At 28.3% G+C, this 8990-nt stretch overlaps 1 long non-coding RNA gene across 1 annotated transcript; it reads left to right on the forward strand.

Annotated features, from left to right (window-relative positions):
- Nucleotides 1–4206: 4206 nt before the first annotated feature.
- LOC122635917 lies at nucleotides 4207–5203 on the forward strand. The gene is made up of 2 exons (XR_006328791.1): nucleotides 4207–4470; nucleotides 4826–5203. It is a non-coding gene; the product is annotated as an uncharacterized LOC122635917 (long non-coding RNA).
- Nucleotides 5204–8990: the final 3787 nt, after the last annotated feature.

The raw sequence follows: 8990 nt of genomic DNA on the forward strand, positions 1-8990 counted from the left end.
AGAAATAAAAAACAAAATAATAAAATTAAATATTTCCAAGTGTAGAATCTATTCGTAGGATCTGAATAAAATTGAGATTTCCGAATTTTCCAATTTGCGTGAAATTATATCGATCTTTACTATCGCATTATTCGAAATTTAAAGATTATAAATAACAATTTATCTCGTTGCTCGACATTTCTTTTTTCTTTTATTTTTTTTTTTTTATTTTTTCTTTTCCTCCTCTTTTTTTTTTTTCTTTAAATAAAATTTTCCCGAGTTGTTACATAGAATCGAGATTACAAGAAAGAAGTCGATATGACAACATTTTGAATGAATATTGCATCAGATTCTAGTTTCTTCTCTTGAATGTATAATTTATACAGTTGGGCACGGCTGAAGTGACGTTACAATAAATTTGCAGATGAATTTTAAGAAAAAAATTCATTTAATCTGTATTATTAATTAAAAAAAAGAAGGAAAGAAAGAAAGAAAGTAAACAAAAATTCAATTAAATTCATGCCGTTAGAAAACTAGAAAAAAAATTATTTAATTTACAAAAAAAAAAAAAAAAACAGATCTTTTGTTTCTTTCGTTTTTTATTCATTTATTTTTTTAAATTGAATAATTTTGTAAATTAGATTAAATACTTCAAGTATCTTCGAAATAAATATATTTAATGAAACTTCATTTCTAAATGTATAGTTTATTAATAACTACGAACTACGTATAATATTTTGATGAATAACAAGGTTTATCCTATCGTTTTTTTCTCTTTCGAAATAATCTTTCAATTTTCAACGAATACTCTAGCCATAGTTATCTGTTGTAAATTTATAACCGAACGAGGAAAAAAATAATATTCTCTAGAGTCTACTTATTACTTCGAACGATTTGTTTCATTGAGATAAACGATCGTTCCATGTTGATTCATTTAACGACAGTATTAGGCCCTTTGGTACCATAACGTGTCACATTTTTCACTCTAAAATTAGTTCAGCAGCTAGAAAGAATCATTCACGATCTGATCTATCTACATATATCGTTTTCGATAATGGTTATTGACCCTCATACATTCGAAATTATTTAAGATACATACGCATGTTTGTGTTCAGAAATTTATCGATATTGTTAAAAAAAAAAAAAAAAAAAAGAAAAGAAAAGGAGAGAGAAAAACAAAAAATTGACAAGTTATTCGATATAATTAATTTACAGAAAATCCTGATAAAAATAATATAAAAATGAAAATTTAATCGTAAAACTATCTTTATAGATTTGTAAATTTCTTAAAACTAACATGTATGTGTATATATATATTTAAATAAAATTTATATATTTAATAATTTAATATATATATATATATACTAATTCTAGTGAAATATGGTTACTTAAAAAATTTTGTTCTTTTTTTTATAAAACCATTTAATTTTTTTAAATATCCATTAATTAATTTAATAAATTTATACAGAATGATTGGATCTAACTAATCTAATAAAAAATATATCATCTCGTTAAAAAAAAAAAAAAAAATAAATAAATAAATAAATAAACAAAGAAGTGTTTTAAAATGCCCCGCCCTATATACCTATTAATAATCAGAGATCACGATGCAATTCATTGCATTAAAAATTTGATAAGCATCGGAACGGAGACATTACTAATAGGAAAATATTCTAGCTTGTATACATTATTAATAGACCCATTAAATGCATGGTTGTTGTAAACAAGACGATATTTCATTCACCAAATTAGAATAGAAAAATTTTTTTTCTTCCTTATCCGTTTTTTTTTTTTTCTTCTTCTCTCTCGTCTATAATATTAATTTAAAGTACGAATATTAAACTGCATCGATAGATATTATGTTAATGCTAATGAATTAATTAAATTAATTTTTTATATAAATGAAATATAAATATAAATTAGAAATCAAATAGTATTCAAATGTAATTCGAATTGAAATAATATAGAAATCTTTATTATATATAAACAACGATTCTAATCGATTATAATGAAATAAAATTTTATTCTGATCGATCAACAAAAAGAGAAAAAAGTTTTATAATTTGGACCCATAGAAAATAAGGCCCCATGATCGTCACCCAATTCGCTTTATCGCAAATACGACCCTGATCGTTAAACTGATCGTCATTTTATAATAGCTCATTTAAATAAAGCAGAGATAATAGAATATGTGTGTGTGTGTGTGTATACCTCTGTGTGCACGTGCGCGTTATGCATATATCTGCATTTAAAAGAAATATATATATATATGTATGTACGTATAAAGTAAATTAGTACAAATTTAAATAATAAAAAAAAAGTAACAATTAAGTTTCTTTTCTAACTCCGTTTTTAACAAATTTATATACTAAATTTGTTAAATGTTTTTTATATTATCATTTGTAAAAAATAATATTTTTAAAGGTCGGCCAATAAAGAAATAAGAATCCTAGATTGCACGTCATTCGCCTTATAATTAATACGGTCCTGTTCGTCAAACTATCTCACGATTGGCAAAAAAATTTTTGCAGGAGATCGTTCGAGACAAATCGAGAATCTTTCGTCGATATTTAAAATTTTATTTCAGTATCGTTATTAAGTTTATACATACATACACAAATGTGTATATATATATATATATATATATATATATATATATGTAAATATGTATATCTTTTTTATATATAATAATCAGATAAATATGATGAAAGCAAAATTTGAATAAATAAAATGATCATCGATGAAACCATAATGGCGGCCGAGAATGGGCCCATCGTTATAAGAATGTTAGACCTAACAAATATGCATATTTTTAACAATACAATATTACAAAAAATTTGTCAGTAAAGATTTAAAAGAAAAAAAAGAGGGAAAGAAAAATAAATAAAAAAATAAATCAAAAAAAAAAATAAATAAATAAATAAATAGTTCATACATTACCACAAGTTCTTCAATGACACGATATTGAACTATAATAAAGGAAATAATTTGTTGGCAAATATTAAAGAAACAAGAAAGAAAAAAAAATGCTAATAACAATAATAAAAAATACAAAGTGAAATAAATAAATAGTTCATAAATTGTTAAAGAATTTTTTTTTAAGAACAAACAAAAAAAATATTACAAGAGCAAGAATCACGCCTATTCTCGACTCACCCAACCACCCGCTCTGGTTACGCCCCTGTCTCCCACCATGTTAAAATCCTTTACTTGATCATCGAGTCGAAGAAAGGAGTGGTCGCTCGATGATTATGTATAAGGCAGGTAGAACGAAGCAACGGATTGGCAGTTCTTCTTCAAGTGTTTAGTCGAAACATTCGTTCGAAATAATATTTTCAATATTTTTGTTCTCTCATTATATATTTGAAAAATAACGAATAACGTTCTTCGCGGAATTTCATAATTTTCGCGAAACGTACTTTCGATAAAATTTTTCATTAAAAACGATTGCTCGAAGAATATAATACCAAGCGATTTATAACGATCAAACGTGATCACTGATCATTTTCCTTTTACTTTTTTTCTTTTAAGATCATAAAGATCTATGTGTCGATGAGGTGCAAGGTTTTAGACTGTCAAGGAAACTCTCCGACGTTTTTACCAAGTGTCAGGTAAATATGGAACGAGAAAAGAAATTAAAGAAAGAAAAAAAAGGGAATATGTATTATTCGTTATTTCCATTTGATCTATCGATTTCTAAATCACGTAGATCCGTTTTATTTTTTACGAACGAAAGCGTACGCGTACGAAAAAGAGTGTGAATGTATTTTTATATATTCTATCGGCTAAAAATTATTCGTTTTTGTATTTTTGCGTTTTAAAAAAAGTATAAAAGTTACCCACTGATATTTTGTTATAAGTATCGACAAGTTTTTATTACAAATAACGATTTAAAAATATTTAAAAACGTATTAACCCGAATAGATAATCACCATTTTCTAGTGACACGATATATATCGTTTATGATCTCGTTCATTTTATTTTTTTGTTTTGTTTTTTCTTTTTGAAAAAGATTGGCAAAAAATCTTCGGACTCGCAAAGGAAGTCGTCGTGGTAACACTGGCAACCGATTGGAGTTATTAGTACTCGTCCATTTACATCACGTACCGTAGAGTAAGTAATTAAAAAGAAAAAAAGAAGAAAAAAAAAAAAAAAAAGAAAAAAATTAAAACAGATATTTATATCGAAATAAATTTATTCTCAAATAATTTTCAATATGTTTTAGTTATCGATTAGAAGAACAAAGGACTCCGTATTGACTTTTATCACAACTTTAAGCAAGTAATTAAGAGTAAATTCGAAAGCTGTTATCGAATCATTACTAATCATCGTGGTCTAACAGATCCAAATTGGAAAATCAAATTACAAATTACGAAAGACTCGTATTCCGAATTTCGAATTAGGCGTTCGTTATAAAAGCATATTAAACGATACAATTATGGTGTACACTAATATTGATGGGTCATTGATGGGCCCTTATCAAGAAATCAAGTCAGTATAATAAGATTATAATTTAATATAATAAGATATATAAGATATATATATTATTTAATTTAATAAAATATCCATATATATATATATATAATTTAATTAATATAATTATATATATATAATCAGATTAGTATATTATATTTATAATAACTTTTAATAATAGTTAATTAATTTAGACAAAAAGTACAATTTTAATATAACACGTTATATATCTGTAAAAACGATATAGAAAACTACGAGATATTTTATATTAATATTTAATAAGTATTTATATTAATTCTAAATTGCATTCAACTTACAAAAAAAAAAAAAAAAACATTTTTCTATCTACTCTACTTTTTATTTTGTTATTTAGGAAGGGTAACGACGATCATAAATTGGATGGATCCAAAAAACAAACTCAACATCAGCAAAATATATATACGAAAAATGATAAAAAATATGGTGCTTGGGGACCAATTTATAAAAATAAGGATAATTTCGTTAACATGCATATTTGTTAATCCTTATATATATATATATATATCATATATGTTTTTAATTCATCTTATTGTAACAAAATTGATGATTACTTAAAATTCAAAGTTTTTCATAATCCTTAAGTATACTTATAAGTTATACTTATTATTAACATAATATGATTATATTGGTATAAATAATACTGTAACACTTACATTATATAAATTCTTTTTATAAAGAGGAAAAATAAATTGGTTTATGATATGATTAATAAGCTCCCAGCTTAAAACAATTTCTTTGATCTTTAAACGATATAAATTTTAATATACAACGATATTATATATATTAAAATCAATTCGTAGCAATCTGGCATCAATTTTTCCATAATACTTTCCGATATAATGCATTATTTTAATCTTAACAAAATAATTCTTTTCAATGTATAGTTAAAAAAAAGAAAGAAAAACGAAATAAAAGAAAATAATTAAAATAGATAAAAACGTATTAACGTTCTTTGCAAAAAAAGAAAAAAAAGAAAAAAAAAAAAGAAGAAGAAAGAAAGATAGATGCAACGAATATAAAAACTATTCCCTATTAAAAACCACAAAAATTATTCTTTTTTTATTACATTCGTATATTCGATTGTATCGAAATATTTAAGATAACTTCTTAATATACACCTAAACTTATTAAATCATATAACATTCAAAAGTACGATAAAATCAATCTGAACATAGGAAGAAAGAGGATGAAATAAGCAAAAAGAGATAGATAGATAAATAAATAAATAAATAAATAAAAAAGAAAAGAAAAGAAAAGAAAAGAAAAATCCAAGAATAAATACCAATGGTATTAGGAGAATGAAGATGAGCCGAGGAAGAAGAATACGAGGATCGGTATAGATAGTGACGGCACATCCGGTTTTGAGACGAGAAAATCCCGAATAGTTCGACGGGAAGTAAGTGAGTGAGTGAGTGAGTGAGTGAGTGAGTGAGTGAGTGAGTTAGTTAGTGAGTGAGTGAGAAAGCAAGCGAGCAAGTGAGTGAGTGAGTAAGTGAGTAAGTAAGTAAGTAGTAGGGGAAATAGTATGGAGAAGGGACGTATAAGCGGGTGAGCTTTACGGAGGGGTAAAAAGCTCGTGGAAGAGGAAAAAGCATCGTTGGTGACGGCCCTGTTGAGAAGAGTGAACCTGAATCCGTTGTTGCAGTCGGTTCCAGAACGTTAAATCGTTCGTTTCTACTAAGATTGTGCGGCCAAGTTTTAAAAAGTGTTAAGAAGTTCAAATCCTAATTCATTCAGTATTCGCAAACACCTAAGCATCATATATTTATTTATTTATTTATTATATTGATTATTATTATTATTGATTATTATTATTATTATTATTGATTATTATTGATTATTATTTATTTATATTTATTGCACAAATTCATTCATTAGTTTACCGGTTCGTTCATTCGTTCATCGATATTATCCATTCCGATCGGTCGATCGATCGATTTACTTGGCCGAAGCCAATTTCTTTTTCTTTCTTTCTTTCTTTCTTTCTTTCTTTTTCATTATTCTACAAAAGAAGTAAAAGGGGGATGAAAAAAATAAAATAAAAAAAAAGAAAGAGAAATCGTTCGACCTAGATAGAGTTTATCATCGTTTTTCGAAGAGTTAGTGTCTTTTCTTTCGAGAAAGAAGAGGATAAACAAGGGATATAAAAAAAGAGAAAGAGAGAAATAGATAGATAGATAGATAGATAGATAGATAGATAACTAGATAGATAGATAGATAGATAGATAGATAAATAGAGATAAAGAAATAAGTGTCTTTGGTGTAACAACGAATACGCAAAGAGTAGTGTTCGAGACATGTACGTTTAACTGTACATCGTAAGAAAGAAAGAAAGAAAGAAAGAAAGAAAGAAAGAAAGAAAAGATACAAAACGATACACGAGAGACGAGAGACGAGATACGAAACGAGAGACGAGAGAAGAGTGAAGAGACGAGACGAGACGAAACGGCGCTCTATTTTTGGGGGCCGACAAACATGCCGGTGAGAAGCTTTTGTACGATTATTCCTTCGCATGCTAGATTTCTCCTTTCGTCTTTCCGCACGCACTTCTTATCTTAATCCTCGATCCCTTCTTCCTCTTCTTCTTCTTTTATTTTTTTTTCGAGATAAATACTTTGCGTTGCATAGCCGACGAGTTTGGCGCGTTGCACGATCGAGCGAGTAAAAGTTTAAAAGGCACGATCGAGATTCGTTTGAGAGGATTTCGAATAGAAAAAAAAAGAAAGAATGAAAAAGAGAGAGAGAGAGAGAGAGGGAGAGAGAGAGAGAGAGAGAGAGAGGAGGAGGATTCAATAGAGGGTAGCAGGATGATTGGGTGGGCGAGGAGCAAGAGAAGAGGGTTGGTTGGTCTTAAATCGGAACGTTAAATTAATCACATTCTCGAAGTGCCTCGAACACCGTAAGAACATCGTAATTCTAAATTCGAAAGGAAAAACCTAATTTTATTCTTTCGGTTCGATCTTCCGAATTCTTCGAAAGGACGTAGTCAATTTGGAAAAATCGACGAGAGGTATTTCTTTCTTTTTCTTTATTATATTCTTCTTCTTTTTATTGTTATTATCGTTATTGTTATTTTTTATTTAGCAATGATTATTTCTCTGGTTAAGATTCTTAATGTTTTATAAACGATTGTATAAAGATTTTCTATTGTCTATTGATTAATTATTTATTAATAACTCCCTTTATTATATGTATATATATATATATATAATCTATTATTATAAATAAAACAAGATTTTGTAATAAAATTGTCAGATTAAAATTCTTAATACAAACGACGGTATACAAATTTGCATTATCTACTGATAATCTAATAATTTCCATTATTATATACATACATACATATATATATATATACATACATATATGTGTGCATATATGCGTCTTTGTATATATAAAAAAAAAAAAAAAAAAAAAAAAACAATCAGCTTAGAATTATAACGATAAAGATAACAAGATTAATACGAAACAAGAAGTAATCCAAAAAAAAAAAAAAAAAAGAAAAAAAAAGAACAATTGATTCTTTCTCTCTTTCTCTCACCCTCCCACTTCATTCTTATACTATTATATTATATAGCGGCATAAAAAAAAAAAAGAAATAGAAATATTCCATTTTTAAAAATGCTCCCCGACGATGAATATCGGTCTCCTCGACTATGACGACGAGGAAGAAAAAAGAAACACGTAGAAACAATTCTGAGCGGAAATAGAACTTCCTCCTTCGCGTACCAAGACGCTGACTCCTCTCTTTCTCACTCTCTCTCTCTCTCTCTCTCTCTCTCTTTCTTTGAGATGGGACGTTACACCTAAATTTCAATGTCTCTCTCTCTCTCTCTCTCTCTCTCTCTCTCTCTCTCTCTCTCTGTCTCTGTCTCTGTCTCTCCTCGAAAATTCACGTTAATGCTTGTTGCATATCCGTCTAGGTACCAACGCCTTCTTCCTCTTCTTTTTCTTTTTCTTTTTCTTCTTCTCCTTCTTCTTCTTTTCTAGGGTGCTATTTTTATCGGCACCCAATAGTCACTCGTCAAGTCTCCGTATAAGAACACGCAACCCCTCGCGAACAGCCGGAGGTGTACTAACCAAAGTCCCCTACGTCGTTTAAACATCTATCCTATTCTATCCTATCGTGAAAAACGCGAGAAATATACTTCTTCTTCTTCTTCTTCTTCTTCTTCTTCTTCTTCTTCTTCTTCTTCTTCTTCTTCTTCTTCTTCTTCTTCTTCTTCTTCTTCTTCTTGTTCTTGTTCTTCTTCTTTTTCAATCACGAAGATGAATCTCCCCTTTTACAACCCACCTCACCCTATCCTACAACACCCCACCCACCTTCATTCTATCTTTCTTTCTCTCTCTTTTTCTATCGTCTCCTCCCACTCGGCCCACTACACCTCCCCCTTCATCCTCCCACCCTCCACCCCGATTAACACGAGGACGAGTTTACGAGGGTTATATTCATTGGGGGATATAGACCCACGTGCTGCTTCGAAAGAAAATTCTTTTTG

This window comes from Vespula pensylvanica, chromosome 20 (assembly GCF_014466175.1).
Source record: "Vespula pensylvanica isolate Volc-1 chromosome 20, ASM1446617v1, whole genome shotgun sequence".
Taxonomy (NCBI): Eukaryota; Metazoa; Arthropoda; class Insecta; order Hymenoptera; family Vespidae; genus Vespula; species Vespula pensylvanica.